The sequence below is a fragment of the Dermacentor silvarum genome, chromosome 9 (assembly GCF_013339745.2).
Source record: "Dermacentor silvarum isolate Dsil-2018 chromosome 9, BIME_Dsil_1.4, whole genome shotgun sequence".
Lineage (NCBI taxonomy): Eukaryota > Metazoa > Arthropoda > Arachnida > Ixodida > Ixodidae > Dermacentor > Dermacentor silvarum.
Genome location: NC_051162.1, coordinates 4556242 through 4573950, shown reverse-complemented (window position 1 = coordinate 4573950; position 17709 = coordinate 4556242).

The window sequence follows — 17709 nt, the reverse complement described above, 5'->3', positions numbered from 1 at the left end:
TTTGGCTAAGTCATTGTCATTTTTGCAGAGTCATGCTCATGACCGACTTCTACCATCATCCTTTAGTGTCTCCTTACCGTAGTACCCACGTCCGAACCCCTTTCAGTGGTTTTGAAGTGTTGTTTTTCGCTGGGTCATTGTCATTTTAGGCGGCTGTTTCATGACCTGAATGACACGCATGTTGTGTCATGACCTATCATTTATGTTCGTCATGCACTGTTGTCATACTATACCAATTTCGGTACCAACCAAGTTAACGAAAAGGCCATGAGAGCACCAAGGCAGCTGTTTCATGACCTATAATTTATGTTCCTCATACACTCTTGTCATACTATGCCAATTTTGGTAAATACGAAGTCAACGAAACGATCATGGGAGCACCAAGACGTAGGCGGCTAGATAGATAGATACTGTCAAAGTGGCAGATGTTCGCCAAGAAATGCTTGCCATTTAAAAAATATTACCACTCAAAAACCAATGGAATGGGTTTGGATGTGGAGCTAAGTAAAGAAATAGTCACGAGCATGACTAAGGCTTTTGCCTTAAGGTCTCTTAGCGTAGCTAAAGGGACTCCTGAGGGTTCACTACATGAATGTCATGACATGCGTGTCGCGTAGGTCATGAAACAGCCACCTACGTCTTGGTGCTCTAATGGTCGTTTCGTTAACTTGGTAGGCTCCCCGCACACTGCTTGGCATAACATCGATTCCCACAGGGCGTGAAATCTGCCGTGTTTTTTTGTGTGTTTTTTGCCCTTTACAAGCACGGCCCTGTGATCACTGTGGTACGTTTCCTCGTTGCGTGTGTGAAAGGGCTCTCTCTGCCTTGTATTGATCTGTTGACCTTCGCCGAGTCGTAGCGCAAATATAAAAAGACAACCGTTTTTTACGGGTTTTGCTGCCATCTGTGGGTTTATGCAGTAACCAGAGCGGTTAGTGGTTTTAAGCCTATCCCGGTGGCGCGTAAAACCATTCGTCTGAGGGGAGCGACGGTTAGCCTCCTAGGGAATACTGCTGGGGCCTAACAGTTAATCCTTTTGCAGTTAGTCATTAAGGGACAAATCGTTTATCCTTTAGGGACCAATGGTTGTGGCAATGCAGTTACTCCCCAAAGGGACGATTCCCCCTATCCTTCTTAGTCCCATTTGTCTTAGAGTGGATAAATAGCTTACGCTGTAAAAATAAACTTGATGGAATTGGTCTCGGCTTGCAGTACCAACAATTATTTCTGAGGTTTTACGTTTTACCAGGATGTAATTGAGGCACAGCCTAGTGTGGCGCTCCGGCTAATTCTGACCACCTGGGGCCGTATTCTGAAACGTTCGCCTAGGCGAAATTTCTTTTTTCGCTTTCAGGCGTGCGCCGATTGGCTGTTTTAGCAAAATTGGATGAGCTGATTGGGTGGTTGAGCCCAACGTCATTCAATTTAGCTCAACCAGCCAATCAGCGCGCACGCTGATTTCGCCTAGGCGAACGTTTCAGAATACGGCCCCTGGAGTTTTACGCCTTAAGAACCAATGCACGGGCTTTCTTGCCTTCATCGAAATGCAGCTGCCGTGGCCGCCATGGCTTTTCGTCATGCACCAACACGAGGGGCTATTTCTTTGTAAATACTGTTTCGCAATTTTGATTTCGTTACTTCGTTTTTACATATGTCGCGAATGAGTTAATTAATCTTAACTCGGAGCTCTGATGTGTAAGCAGTTCTCGTACGAAGTTTAATCAAGCGCTTCAAAGGCTTGGCAGCGCTGGGGCATCCCTAAGTGTCTCAAGAAAGTTTGCCTGCTGAAATGAAGAACCCGTCACTACTTTTGGGTTGGTTGGGATAGGCTCATTGGAGTTATTAAGGTGTAATAACACTATGCCTGTTGTTTTCTTACTTGTTTCGCATAAGTAAAACGATAGCACAATAAAGTGCTATCAGAGTTACTTATTGGAGCACCTCCACCAGAATCTAATATCAATACAGGACAAGAGAACAGCAGGCAGCGTGTCTCAACCAGAACAGCTCAGGCAATCTCGAGCTCGCGCCTCCCGGACGACTGGCGATGTGGCTGCAGCACCGGGTATTCCTCTTCACTACAGGTGTAATACCACTTTGCCTGTTGTTCTCTTACTTGTGTCGCTTACGTAAAACGATAGTCCCATAAAGGTGCTAAGTTTACTACTCTGTAAGAATAAGGCCAGAATAAGGCGGTAGCTGCTCTGTTGCCATGGTCTTCAATGTGACACAAACTATCCTTGAAATATCCACCTTTATTCACGAGAGCTTGAGCAGATTGCAGATCAGTGAACGAAACGAAATAACAAAAAACAACAATGCGTGCACGAAATGAAGCAATTTCTTCTGCTTTATTGCTTTAAAATGAAAAAAAAATGTATTATAGAATGTAGGCCGAAAAAATTGCAGTTACATAAAGTGTTCCGCCGAGGCTAAACAAGATGTGTTGCAGTGCAGTCACAAATGAAAAAAAAAGTATTATAGAATGTAGGCCGAAAAAATTGCAGTTACATAAACTGTTCCGCCGAGGCTAAACAAGATGTGTTGCAGTGCAGTCACAAATGAAAAAAAAAGTATTATAGAATGTAGGCCGAAAAAATTGCAGTTACATAAACTGTTCCGCCGAGGCTAAACAAGATGTGTTGCAGTGCAGTCACAAATGAAAACAAATGTATTATAGAATGTAGGCCGAAAAAATTGCAGTTACATAAACTGTTCCGCCGAGGCTAAACAAGATGTGTTGCAGTGCAGTCACAAATGAAAAAAAAAATGTATTATAGAATGTAGGCCGAAAAAATTGCAGTTACATAAACTGTTCCGCCGAGGCTAAACAAGATGTGTTGCAGTGCAGTCACAAATGAAAAAAAAAATGTATTATAGAATGTAGGCCGAAAAAATTGCAGTTACATAAACTGTTCCGCCGAGGCTAAACAAGATGTGTCGCAGTGCAGTCACAAATGAAAAAAAAAAACGTATTATAGAATGTAGGCCGAAAAAATTGCAGTTACATAAACTGTTCCGCCGAGGCTAAACAAGATGTGTTGCAGTGCAGTCACAAATGAAAAAAAATGTATTGTAGAATGTAGGCCGAAAAAATTACAGTTACATAAACTGTTCCGCCGAGGCTAAACAAGATGTGTCGCAGTGCAGTCACAAATGAAAAAAAAACGTATTATAGAATGTAGGCCGAAAAAAATTGCAGTTACATAAACTGTTCCGCCGAGGCTAAACAAGATGTGTTGCAGTGCAGTCACAAATGAAAAAAAATGTATTATAGAATGTAGGCCGAAAAAATTGCAGTTACATAAACTGTTCCGCCGAGGCTAAACAAGATGTGTTGCAGTGCAGTACAAATGAAAAAAAAAATGTATTATAGAATGTAGGCCGAAAAAATTGCAGTTACATAAACTGTTCCGCCGAGGCTAAACAAGATGTGTTGCAGTGCAGTCACAAATGAAAAAAAATGTATTAGAGAATGTAGGCCGAAAAAAATTGCAGTTATATAAACTGTTCCGCCGAGGCTAAACAAGATGTGTTGCAGTGCAGTGACCTTGAAGCCGTATTTTCGCGTAAGGCCAGGCCCAACACAGCCCGTAACCTCCTGCGTAAAGGCAAACGAAACATGATTTCAGTGCAATGTTTTCATTCAGTTCATCAGTAAGCATGCAAAGAATTACTTTTTTTTGCTTCTGCGCTCGAACCTGTTAGCGCAAGCTGCCTTGATTCGCACTATATCGAGTGTTTGCGGTTTGTCTGGCACCGGCATTTCGCCCGAGCCAGGCGCCAGCAGGGATGACAATAGTAATCCGATGACGGCGTGATGCCGAAATTATTTGTCCTTTGACTGACGTATTCGGCACGAGCAATTCGGTAAGACAGCACACAGCAGAGCAGCTTCTCTGTTCGCCTTTTCAATATTCTCGCCGGTAATTCTGAGCCGTTCTCTTGTGAATTCATCATTACAGGCAATAAAAGATCGCTCAATTAGCTTGCTGGAGCGAAGGGCGCATCAACGCATCAGCGATTTTGCTCCTTCGGCGGATAGGGGGCGTTCTGCAGTTTCTGCCAAATTGACGTGCTCAAAACAACGTTAAAACTTACAGCTTGTCTCGCCCATAAAGCAACTATTTACATGGAATTGGTTACTGCCAAAAGTAATATAAATACATTGAGAGTCAAGTAATATAAAATTAATCGAATAAACACTCCACGTCCGAGAATATAAGTGATTATAAGTAAATAATTGCGTGTAATTTGTTACATACTACAAGACTCGAGCAATGGACATGTCTTACCTTAGCTCCACCGGTGGCCCATATATGGGACACCGTGCTGGTTGGGCAACAGCTCCCGGATGCGATCCACAATGCACTGGGGCATCACCTCCCTCGGCGAATGTAGCGCCATCTGACCGAGTGGCTGGGGCCCCGGCGCCGCGATCTTGCGGCGCCGGTACTGCGGCTGCTGCCAGAAGCCAATACGCTTCAGGACGCGCCATGTGCGCTGATAGAGGCGCTTCCGCTTAGCGCTATTCTGTTGGTGAGGCATTGAGGGCTTTTTCGGAAGTTTCAGCCGCTGTTGCAGCGCTATACAGGGCTCCTGCAAGCAGTGCCTGCACGTGGCCGTCCCCACCTGCAAAGGGTATTTGACAATTTTTAATGAGCTGTATCACTGCTGTCTGCGCTATGACGCCGTGCCTTTATAAAGAAAAGTGTATTATAGCGATGATAATAATTACTATGCCGTTCCCACGCCAATGTCACTTTGCGTGAAAACTGGCGCGCGTGCGCATTGCCGCGCACCCGTGTTGCGCGATGTGGCGTATCAATAATGGCGCTTACATGTTTGTAATTTCTTATTTATTTAAATGCTTCTTCTATTTAAATGCTCAGTTAGCTTAGGATGCTGAGCACGAGATCGCGGGATCGAATCCCGACCGCATTTTGATGGAGGCAGAATGCAAAAACGCCCGTGCTCTTGCGTTGTAGTGCACGTTGCAAGTTGTAGTGCAAGAACCCCACGTGGTCAAAATTAATCCGGAGCCCTCCACTACGGCGTGCTTCGTAATCATAACTTGTTTTGGCACGTAAAACCCCAGAAAGAAGAAGATCACTTTCGTTTTGTAGATTTCCCTTTTGACTGTGCGCACAGCTGTATTCCACAACAAAATTACGCAAACGCAGATAACGCCTCGTTTTCTAGTAGTTTGTACGCAACCGATGACTGCGAGTTGTCGCAGTGTTGTGCAGTCGACACGAAACCCAGCAGCCGTTCAGACACGTTCGAATGGACCTCAGGAAGCCTGCCGCTGATTCATATTATCGCACCGACAACAAAGCTGAGGCGATTCGCGCGCATCCACTTTCCCTAGTGTACTAAAAAAAAGTCACGTGCCTGCGCGGCACACGCATCACTATCACAGCGTAGTAAGCTGGTGGCGCGGCTCAAGAGTAGCTCCAATTTCGGCACCACGCACAACAGGGTCTTCGCCTCGTTTTGACGAGAACGATCTGAATTGTCCGGCCGGCGTCGACGGCGAGCTGCGGCTTGGAATGCTCTCTGCACAGCAGTCTGCTGAGCCCGATGATGCCTGGTTGTAGCCGCGCACGTAGCTCTACGATTCGCTTCTTATGCAGCGGTTCGTACCTTGCGAGGAGACGCCACAACGTGTACCGAATAGGTAACCAGGTACATTTACATGCAGCAAGCAACTGCTATACACCGCATATCCCCAGGTTGAATGATGATAAGTGGGCGAAGCTCCGGAGGGAATCATCGGTAAACCGTGAATCTTCCGTGTAATTCGCCCAGTCTCGCCGCACTAAATCGAACGATTGACTTCCACCAATGACACGCGCCATATGTGACGTCATTCCTATTTTATAACAGCGCCCTTCATTATAATTGCACCATCTCCCGCTTAAGGGGACGCTAGCACAAACGCGTTAGAAACGTGCAGTACTCTCTAGTAAGGGGGAGAGGCCACAGCGTCTTAAGCAGCCGTTTACACATGCCGGAACGTGCACCGCGTTTGCCGATGCCATCACATGACTGCTGAGAGAGTATGACCCCTGTATTCATAAACGCTCCACGACTTGAACTTGACTTGCCACCGCCTTCAACGCGTTTCGAACGCGCTGCCCAAGGCGGTGGCAAGTCAAGTTCAAGTCGAGGAGCGTTTATGAATACGGGGGTAAGGCGGAGAGGCCACAGGGTCTTACACCAGCTTCTTACACGGGCCGTAACGCGCTAGCACAAACGCGTTAGAAACGCGCAGTCTTTTGTTAATGTTGGGTATTTATTGTCATCGTGGTGCGTGTGTCCATGTGCGCTTCGTGGCGTAGTGGTTAGCGCCGCGCGTTCGGAAGCGAGGTGTGCCTGGTTCGATTCCGCGCTACGGACACAACTTTCGGAATTTTTTTTCATAAAAGTAGACGTGGCTACCTACTACGACGACGACTACTACTGCTACTACTACTACAGAGGAGGGACAGACCCACACCCTAAGGAGCTTCGCCCCTAAAAGGATAACGAAAATAATGAAATGACCCCACAGCGGAGCAGTGGGCGTGTGGGCTGGCCAGCGCTCAGCTCGAGAGTAAGGAACGCCTGATCTCCCAGACTAGAGCAGCAGCAGTCGCTCACAACTTTCTGAACTAAGAGGAGGCCACCCACCTTTATTTTATTTTTATCGGCTCAAATAAATGTTTCTACAACAACAACACGTCCGGCAATTGGCCACTAGAGCTTTGACAATCACTACGTCATAAAAAGTGATTAGGTGTCCTCGTGATTTTTAAATGCTGCAATAAAGGTCGCAAGCAGTGTCAAGGTGCAAAAAGAAGCTTTATTTTGGCTTCCCTAGCCAATGCTTTCAAAACTTTATCCTCTCTCTTTCTGTATGGAGGCAGAGAGTCTATCGCTTCAAAAGTCTATCGCGGTCTATCGCTTCAAAGGAAACTGAGCGGCAGATGCACAGCGCATGCAAAGGTCAGAGCCGTGTGGAGATGAGACCGTGCGGGCGACGGCCACTACCGGGAAAAGTACGAACGGAGTTGGCAGAGTTGAAGCTGCGCCCCTCCCCCCCTCCCTCCCGCGCTGCCTTCCCGTTTTCTTGCTTTCGCGTGGGAAATTGAGTGGCAAGTTACCCTTACGCCCGATTGCAAGACCTTTGGTGCCGGAGCACAGCGTCGCCCTGCCTCCCTCCCTACCATACCCCCACGGCCTTTCGCGCGACGGTCGCGTTTGCTTTCAGCCGTGCGTTCGCTCTCCGTGATAGCGCGCGCCCCCCGCGCGCTTTCGCTGGCGTATACGGCGCGCGGCGACGAGTTTATCGCCCTTGGAACCTATACGGAAGCTCACGGCGACGGCGACGACGGCGGCAGAAATCCGGTTGAAGTGTCCATATAATTGCTATCGCAATACAATCACAAGGCGTAAGGGGGGGGGGTGTGGTATGCCACCGCCGTAGTTCCACACGACCCATACCAACGGCATAGAGCCGCGATTACGCGAGGAATCGCGACAAACTTCGGGGCAACTCAGTCTGTAAAGACAGACTTGTAGTAGGCGCGTTGCTTATAAATGTACCATGCTTGTACTCAGCCAAGCCATTTAAAAAATACTGCTTTATTGTTAAATTCGAGGCTCTGACTTACTAATGTTTGAACGTGGGCTCGTTAGTTCTTCGGCCTATTTTGACAAAAAACAGCGCGTAGACTAAAGAGCGCTCTATTTTAGGAAAAAGACGTAATTCCATTCCCATTCCATTCAAGGCAAAAGGCGCTTAATTCCATTCCCATTCCATTCCTCCAAGCGTTGTCGCCATTCCATTCCCCATTCCATTCCTGGGTCACGAAAATGTGGAATCATTCCGGAGTCATTCCAATTCCGGAGTGGTAACTCCGCAACACTGGTCGCCAGTTCCCCTCGCGCCCGATTGCAAGATACGCATTTCATGCCGCAGCACAGCGTCGCCCCCGCTCCCTCCCTCCCATACCCCCATGGCCTCTCGCGCGACGGATCGCGTTTGCTCGCACGGCGCGTTTGCGCCCTGCGTTAGCTCTCCGTGAAATGGCGCGTCCCCCGCGCATTTTCACGCGCACATACGGCGCGTGACGACGATTTTATCACCCTTGTAATTTATACAGAACCTCACGGAGACGGCAGAAATCGGCTTGAAGTGTCCATATAATTACTTTCGTAATAAAATCAACCGCGGCGCGCTCTAGCATGAAGCGCGCAAGTGGAGCTACGGTAATTTGGTTGCATAAGACTTTTAAGACTTTAGTTTGTATTTTTCATGCTAGGGCCGCTCAACGCGGCTAAATATTTGATCTACAACTGTACATATAATAACCGATAAACATAGTTCACATGTCACTTTTTTACGAAATAAGCAGACCATTGTTTTTATTGGACTTCTGTTATTAAAGTCAGTCTTTTATTACTTGAATAAATGTTATGAGACCATACTGACGTGTGATAAGCGGCAGGCCACCAGTATCGACTGCAGTCCGTGCCGTTTATCGATTCAAATGTTACGGCGGTAATACTTGAGAACGGAGTGGTCGTTTCCTTTGAGCAGCATCACGCAGGTTCGTTTTAAGTAGATAGCAATAATATCTCAGCCAGTTTATGCGTCCAACATTCGATAGCCGCCACTAAGCGAACGTGTATAAAGACGGTGAATTTGGTCAGCTGCGGCATTTCACTGGCATAACGGCTGCATGAAAGGGTTCAGCCGTTAGAGATCTGCCGCGTCTGGTCGCGTAATGACGTGTTGCTTGAAAAATATGCTAGCTAGCGCGAAAATTCATCGCTGGTAACGAGCATATTCTGCTTGAAGACTACCCACGAAAGCGGATCAACCTTGCAGCCTCTGGGCGTGTGCACCGGTAAGTAAAAAAAAGCAGTGCTTAGCATTTTCAACTTCGAATTTCTTTGCGCACGAGGCGGATAAAGCAGGCTCTTGTTATTTTGCTACGCTGCTAAAATTCCTAACATGGAGTATAGCATAAATAATAAAACAAATTTGGCTGTTTCCACATAAACCATACACCGCGATAAATTCACTACACACTAGTGGCAAATGTACTTCCGGTGATACAGCTAGATTAATGGCATTTGAGACATAATAAAATGACTGCGTTTATTATTAGTATCTGGCAAAAACAATTGTCATCTAATCAAGGCTTGATTAAGCACAGCCCACACAAGGACACCATTGAAAGAAATACACATTCAAAATAGTGTTGGTGTGTGTGTGTGTACTTTTCTGTCGTTGAGCATTTTGTGCACTGTTATTCATCATCATCATCATCAGCCTATATTTATGTCCACTGCAGGACGAAGGCCTCTCCCTGCGATCTCCAATTACCCCTGTCTTGCGCTAGCACTGTTATTAGTCATACATAAATCACAAACTAAGCCACACTTCCACTATAGTAATTGAGGCTCTCTTCTTTTTCGACTCTAGCCTTCAAGACGCTGCTCATATTTGTTCAACCCTTTGGACTCCATTGTCTCTGGATGTACAACTCAACAGTGAATGTGTCACCACTGGAAATAACATCCAAGGGCCAGAATCCTCACAAGGTATGTTTCTGAACACTTCCACTAGAACAGTGATTTGTTAATTTATTGGACAAACTTTTGTTTCACCAAAGATGGACAAGAGCGAGATTATTGATCTGCAAGCTACCGACGCCAAGCCATAAGAAGGTCACCATAATGACAACAGGTCCTCCTCAACCACGTGCCTCACTATGATAGGTCTGCAAGTTTACCAGATAGAGGGGTGTGAGCCCAAACAAGGAAGGCAGCAGTCTACAGTTTTGTATCGTATCGAGCGGGAATGATAAAATTTCACATACAAGATTACTTGCTCGTAAGGGTGTTTTATGACAATTGGAGAAGTAATGTCATGCAAACATATGGTGAGGCACATGGTTCAGGAGGACCTGTTGTCATTATGGTGACCATTGAGCTTCTTATGGCTTAGCGTGGGCAGCTTGCGGACCAACAATCTAGATCTTGTCCATCTTCCTGTAAAGAGAAACGATGAAGCCATGACAAACAAGCAAGCAAAAATGGTGAAACAAAAGATCGCCCAATAAATGAAGAAATCACTGTTCTAGTAGTGTTCAGAAACATACCTTGTGAGGATTCTGGCCCTTGATGTTATTTCCTGTGGTGAAACATTCACTGTTCACTGAAACACTGGCAGTCACTCTTCGTTATATTATTTTGTTATTTATTTAAAGTACTCTCAGGGCCATATGGAGTTAAAGAGGCCAGTGGTTACAAAGTAGTAGAATAAACCAAAGAAACGAGTGCTGTAGTCTTAACGTAGACAGTGCTTTGGAACAGTTGCGCCGTGAGTACCCGAGCATGTCATTAGCATTGTTAATGGCATACTCTATATTAATGGTCCAATTTAAGTTATTTGTAATGTGTACACAAAGATATTTATATGACATAAGGAAAGAGAACGTTGTTAAGTTGGTAAGTGCTAGGATTAGAATTAGATCTGGATACGCGCATTATTTTATATTTGTTACCTATGAAAGGCTCATTTACAGTTTGCATGAAATCAATAACTAGGATAGCCCTGCACTGTAAGAGATAGCTGGAAGAGGAAAGTTCACACAACCGGCCTACCCAACACTTCTCAAACATGACAAAGCACTAAAAACAATTTTTCTTTCTCTTCAAACAACAGACGACAAATCTGAGCACATTGTGTTCCAAAAAGTTTTTGAAATATACTTGGAGCAAGTTTGGCTGAAGCATTCAGCCAATCAACAGTGGACGAGCAAGGGAAGCCTCCGCATCGGAACCTGTCTTCGTCTCGGCCCTCACAAATATGTTCGCTTGTTGAATCATTGGCTCCAGGCTGAGGCTTCCCTTGGTCAGTTCTGTTATTCAATTGAATTGTTCATCTCCTTGCAACCTCTTTGCCTTGTTTGAATACACAAAGCAAGATGGTGTTTTTTCAACATGAAACCGTAAATTGCATTTTCCAAGGATCCGTGAGCATTGATTGGGCTTACCCCAATCAATGCTCATAATGCTGTATATGTTTATTTGGTGTCCTTGTTTATTCACACAATATTTGCAGAAGTCCTTCTAAGCATTGCTGTCTCCATAACATTCCTTTCTTTCCTACGAGCACTCCACTAATGTCAAAGCCTTTATTGCCGCACCTGAACACTAAATGTGCAGCAGAAATATGAAGAGCAGACAATATATGATGTAAAATGTAGCATAACGTTTATTTTTCCTCTTAAATTCGTGCGTATCGCCTATGTGATCAATGGGACATTGCAGCTCGAGCTTATCTTGCTGACAGTACATGTTTTCTGAGCACTTTTTATGTCTTTTTAATCTAGCTGAAATCGTCGAACGCAGACAATACATGAATAGTATGAAACACGCCAAGCAGCACTGTACGCAATACAAGTACGAGGGTAGCCCTGCATATATATCGTTGTCTGAAGCTTCGTTCTCCCTGGTTTAGTGGCACGCCGAACACGATAATAAAACTTCCCTCGATTTCAGATGTCGATTCCATTAAATAGATGGCTGGCTGTGTTTCTGTGTGTTGTAAACTCAGTGCCTGACGCATTAAGTCCACCTGACCTCCACGAAAATTGTGGGCATGTGTTCACCATTGACACTAAACAATGTAAGCTTACGTGTTTGGAGTGTTGTTTTTTTGCCGGTTGAGGCCTCTCGGTCACCTGGCGACATAATAAAGATATCTGTAGTCATGTTAGAGCACTGTACACACGAATACCGCCTTGAAAGCAGAAACAAAACGCCCAAAACCATCGAACGAGCAGCGCAACGAGCCGCACCAGCCGCTATCGCAGCGGCCATATTGCTCATTACGTAATGATGATGATAGTAGATTTGATTTCGCCAGCGCCATCTCTTGGTCGCATAATTTAGTTAACAACGCCACCGCTATTCTTACTTTCGTCGCAGTGTGCAAGGTACAGTTTCCCTTCTCTAAGTTTGTAGAGGTGTTCTGTGGCCCTATCTGCCTCGCAGGCGCCGTATCCGGGACATCGAAGCGCCTGTCATTCTCCTTCAGACCATTATTTGTGCTCACAAAGGTTTCGGCGGGAATTCAGGGCGCAGGCTCCTTTCCCAAGCCCTTGGGGAAAGCCGAACGCCAGGCCGGGGTACACTTGTGCCCATTTGAACCAATTAGTGCCCGGCGGCGGTGGCAATCGAACCCACAACCTCCACAGAAAGACGGGGGTACGAGAGTAGGGGGAAAAAGCTGGCCCCCCAAACCCTCCCGGAAATATAAAAGCTCGTCCCCTACGTGAGGTGCTCAATGTTTTTGTTTCTTTTTAAGAGTGGGACAGTGTCAAGATAACATGGATTTTCTTACGCATAATATCATGAAGGCTCGCCGCAAATTTTGGGCTAAAAGGCCGTTCTGGACAAAAATGCTGCGAAGAAGCGCCGTTAGCGCAATTTGGCGCAATAGTTGAATCATATGTTCTTGCAGCGTTTATGCTCCAGAAATAGAGCACGGCTAACAGAAATATAGAACGTTCCAGCATCGCGACATTTGGGGAACGAGTACAACTCACCTCCTCCTGCAACTCCTCCATTGTCTCCTCGGCTGCTGGACGCTGTGCAAGAAACACAATCAGCAGACTGGCCGGCACTTCTGATCCCTCGCAAGCGAAGCACACTTTTCACTTACTTTCGAAGCATGGTGCCAGCTAAGTAATAATGCATAAATGGTGGCAATGACCAAAACCGTTTTAGAGAACATTTTTGTAGCACGCAACAGTTCAACTCGTAGCAGCTACGCACGCCTACTTCTATCATACTCTTCTAATTAGAAAAAAATTGCGTAGCTTGCAATGGAGGCGCAATGCTAAAGAGACAGCGGAGCTGATGGGCACCTAGCTAGTCCTGGCTTTTGGGCTAGGCTAAGCACTACCAAGTGCTTAGCCAAAATGCGCTAACGCGAATCTTCGCAGCATTTTTGTCCAGAACGGCCTTTTAGCCCAAAAATTGTGGCGAGCCTTCATGAAATTATGCGTAACAAAAGCCATGTTATCTTGTTTAGCCAGGCTCAGCTTTGCTTGTTCACAGGGGTATATGTAATTGCACTTGGACCCTTTCTGCACTGCCGCCAAGATCGGTCAGCATTTTTGCATTCAGCAGACACATCACGCCCTGCTTAAACAGCTCCGCTGTTAAAGATCTTTGACTTAAGAATGGCTGCAACGAAATTCCCCGACGATTACGATACTTCTTAATGCGAATTTCGAGCGCTGCTTGTTAGGTGTTTTCAGTTCGCGATATACTCGTATTGTGGCAAAGAAATTGATTCTGAACGAAAGAGTGCTTACGGCAGCGGCATGAAGCCTCTGCTCGGGAAGCTCTTTAGCAGCAGCGGCAGATTAACTATTTCCACTGGTTGCGTCGCTCATTGTTCAAACAGAAAGCGCGAACACGGGAACGCGTGCCTAGCGCGGATAGCATTTTTCTAGCGGAGCCGCAGGCGCAGTAGAGCATGCGCAGTCGGGTGGAAGCCTGCGCGAGCGCTTTGTTTATGTGATAACCGCATGCCTATAGTCACCGCCGGCGCTCCGCTTTTGTCCTAACCTTTTCGCCATACCCTCCTCGTGTGTTCTTCTTTCTTGGGTGAGTGAGTGAAATAACTTTATTGAGGTCCAGAGAAGACGCAGGGGACACCCCGCGCCACCCGGCTAGTCCCACGTAGGGACCGGCAAGCCGAGCTTGACGGCCTGATCGCGGGCACTCTGGACGGCCAGGGTTTGGTCGTTGAGTTCGGGGCTGCCCAAAAGCGCAGCCCACCTATCCTCGCTGAAGGCGGAGCCGATGGCTTCACACTCCCACAACACATGGTTAAATGTTGCCGTTAGTCCACAGGCAGGGCAGTCCGCACTGGGATACCTTTTAGGGTATATAGCGTGAAGAACCGCAAGGTTGGGATACGCACGAGCTTGTAAAAGTCGAAGGGTCACCGCCCGCGCCCTGCATAAGGCAGGGTGCGGGAGGGGGAATACCCGTCTTGACAGATAATAATGCTCAGTGATCTCATTATACGTCATCAATGGTTCCCCGCGGGGTAGGGGGACTGCGGAGGCGGCCCGGTCAGTGAGTCCTCGCGCGGCCTCGTGCGCGCTCTCGTTAGGGTTAGAGGGAGAGCCCTCAATCGACCCCAAGTGAGCGGGAAACCAAATGAGAGAATGCGGAGAGATACTTTTCAAGCTTTGGAGAATGCGAAGGGCCTGAGGGGAGACCATCCCGGTTTGGTAGGCCTTAATGGCCGCCTTAGAATCGCTATATATTACCTCTCTGCGACCATCCAGCACAGCCAGCGCGATTGCAACCTGTTCGGCTATAAATGGCTTCGAAGTGCGTACTGTAGCGCAGCAAGTGATCTTGGAATTAGAGTCGACGATGGAGACGGCGAACGCCTCTTGTTGGACATATGCTGCGGCATCCACGAAGCTTGCCTCAATGTGGTTGTTACGTACATGTTCGAGTAGAGCTCTACCCCTGGCCCGACGTCTGCCGACGTTGTGTGCGGGGTGCTTATTGACACGTATACATGTTTATCTTTCACCGGTGGCCGCTTTCCACCGGCTAACAAGTGTTAAACGTTATCGCTCGGCGCAGGACGCGCCTGCATCGGAAGCTTCTCGAACGTTATCGATGCTTCTATCCTTCGTCTGTGGTCACCGAAACTCATGTAATCTGATTGTATGAGCGACGCGAATTGTCTAGAACTTTCTGGAAGACACGCGGGCATCAGGGATTAATCTGGAACCTTCGGTGACTCAGGTATAAAAGCCGACGCGTTTCGCCCCTGATCAGATTTTCGACGATCGCCGACTGTGTTCGCCGCTATCTTTGTGCTTTGAGTGTAGCTTGCTTTTGTGGGCACAGGTTCGCCCAATAAACAACCAGTTTCGTCATACACAGTTTTACGACTGTTTACTTCAGCGTCACTACTACGTGACAATATTGCGGGGAATGGGCGCGATGTGTAGTTGAGATCTGATGTCGCTGAGAATGCGCACGGCGTCGGGGCAATGGTCGACAGGGTAGAGGTCCATCTCGTCGAGTATCTTGCGGCCCGCCGGGGTGCCGGATAGCCTGAGCAGCTGTGAACGCTCTTGCACCTCTATTATTTCTTCGAGCGTGTTGTGCACTGCGAGCTTTAACAGGTATTCGGTGTGAGTGCTCACAGGTAAGCCGAGGGCAAGCTTGAAGACCTTTCTGATGAGGGAATTTAACTTGTTCCTCTCTGCAACATGCCAATTATGCATGGCTGCCGAGTATGAAAGGTGGCAGAGCACAAAAGCATGTATAATGCGGATGAGATTGTCCTCCTTGATTCCCCGGTGCCTGTTGGCGATCCTCCGGATGAAGCCGAGAGCACTCTCCGTTTTGGCGATGATCCTTCTGAGTGCGGCACCATTGGCACCGTTAGACTCGATATACATTCCCAATATTCGGAGCGAGTCCACTCTGGGCACCGGGGACCCGTCACCAGTGAAAAGCCGTATTTCGATTTCGGACGCTGGTTTCCAATCCCGATGGCCACCACCTCTGGGTCTTTTCTTGTAGAGAAGTAGCTCAGACTTGGATGGAGAACATCTGAGCCCAGTGGGGCGTAGGAAGCGCTCGGTCGCATCGATGGCGCTCTGCATGGCGTCCTCAACTTGGCCGTCACTGCCGTCAGCGCACCAGATGGTGATGTCATCTGCGTAGATGGTATGGTTGATTCCTTGAATCTTGGCGAGCTCCTTGGAAAGCCCGATCATTGCGTTGTTGAATAATGTTGGCGAGATGACTGAGCCCTGAGGCGTGCCGCGTGAACCGAGGGTGATTTCTTGCGAGAGGTATCTTTCGATCTTGAGCTTGGCAGTTATCTGGCTAAGGAATGATCGGACGAAATCGTAGACCCTCTTTCCAAGCCCGAGGCCGGTAATAGTCCGGAGAATGAATTCGTGTGAGATATTGTCGAAAGCCTTCTCCAGGTCTATTCCAAGGATTGCTCTGGTATCTCTCGTGCTCCGGTCGATGATCTGATGCTTTATCAGCTTCATGGCGTCCTGTGTCGAGAGGCCGGCTCTGAAACCAATCATATTGTGGGTGTATATGTCATTAGTCTCGAGGTGCACCGTGAGCCAGCTGAGCAGGGCATGCTCTGCGACTTTACCTACACAGGACGTCAAGGAAATTGGTCTCAGATTGTCGATTCCTGGTGCTTTACCGGGTTTGGGGATGAGGACCGTGCAAGCCGTCTTCCACTGTGTGGGGACATGTCCACTGCGCCAGACTTCATTAATCCTTTCGGTGAGGAAGTCGATCGACTCATCATCGAGATTCTTGAGCATCTTATTAGTGACGCCATCTGGGCCAGGGGCGGATTTGCTGTTCAGGGAGAAGAGGACCTGTCGGATCTCAACCGCAGTGAAATCCTGGTCCAACTCCGGCACATCACACCCCGTGTAGTCTGGGAACTGGGTGGGGGCAGAGCTATCGGCGACTGGTAGATACTTCTTTATGAGCCTGTCGACAATCAACTCGTCCGGGGTAGAGTCTGAAACGAGGTGGATGGCTTGCGCAAGGGATCGTCTCTGGCTGGACCTGGTGCTGCCCTCATCGAGAAGGTGTTTGAGCAGACCCCAGCTCTTGCCGGATCTGAGCTGGCCCTCGACGGATTCGGAGAGCTCCTCCCATTGTTGTTTACAGAGGTTATTGCAGTGCTCTTCGATCTCCCTGTTGACCTCGGAAACCTTCTTGCGGAGCCTCCTGTTATGCTTCTGTCCCTTCCATCTCGTAAGGAGGGCTTGCTTGGCTTCCAGCAGGTGGGCCAACCTGTTATCCATCTTGTCAACGTCGAGGTCAGTGACGACCTCCTTGGTCGCCGCTGCGGGTCTTCCTTCTTGGCTTTTACGTGCCAAAACCAGTTCTTATTATGAGGCACGTCGTAGTGGAGGGCTCCGGCTTAATTTTGACCATCTCGAGTGTTTCAGTCCCCCGCTGCGCTACGCTTTCATCTTGCGCTGCGCTCGTTCGCTCAGTCACGCCGCCGAGGGCGCATAAGAGCGGCGCTGTAAAAGGACACTTAGGAAGTATTATATATATATATATATATATATATATATATATATATATATATATACATTGAAAGGGGGATTTATTGAAACTCGTCTGAGGGATCGCAAGTTGCTTTTTAGGCACAGTCCTAGCTGTTGGCATCCGCAGCTCGAGCTCGGGGTCACGCGCCGAAGCGATGGCAGTGCCCACGGCGCCTACATGCATATTCCCCACTACAATTGCCCCCGCTGCAAAGGTGAGCCATCCTGGCGACCTAAGGTGATGACAAGACGAGGGGGTCGCGGTACGGCTTCAGACGGCTGATGTGAACCGTCTCGCGGCCACGGCGGCGCCTGTCCGAAGATGGTGTCACCGGTTCGACCACATAGTTGACAGGCGATGTACATTCGACGATCCGGTACGGACCCTGATATTTTGGAGCAAGCTTTGGGCTAAGGCCTGGAGATTGGAATATCAACCGAAGCCAGACGTGAGAATCCACGGCGAAGGACTGTGTTGGCTGATCGTGGTCGCGGCGATCTTTTTGGATGCCTTGGGTATCCGACGTGAATGAGCGAGCCAGTTGACGGCACT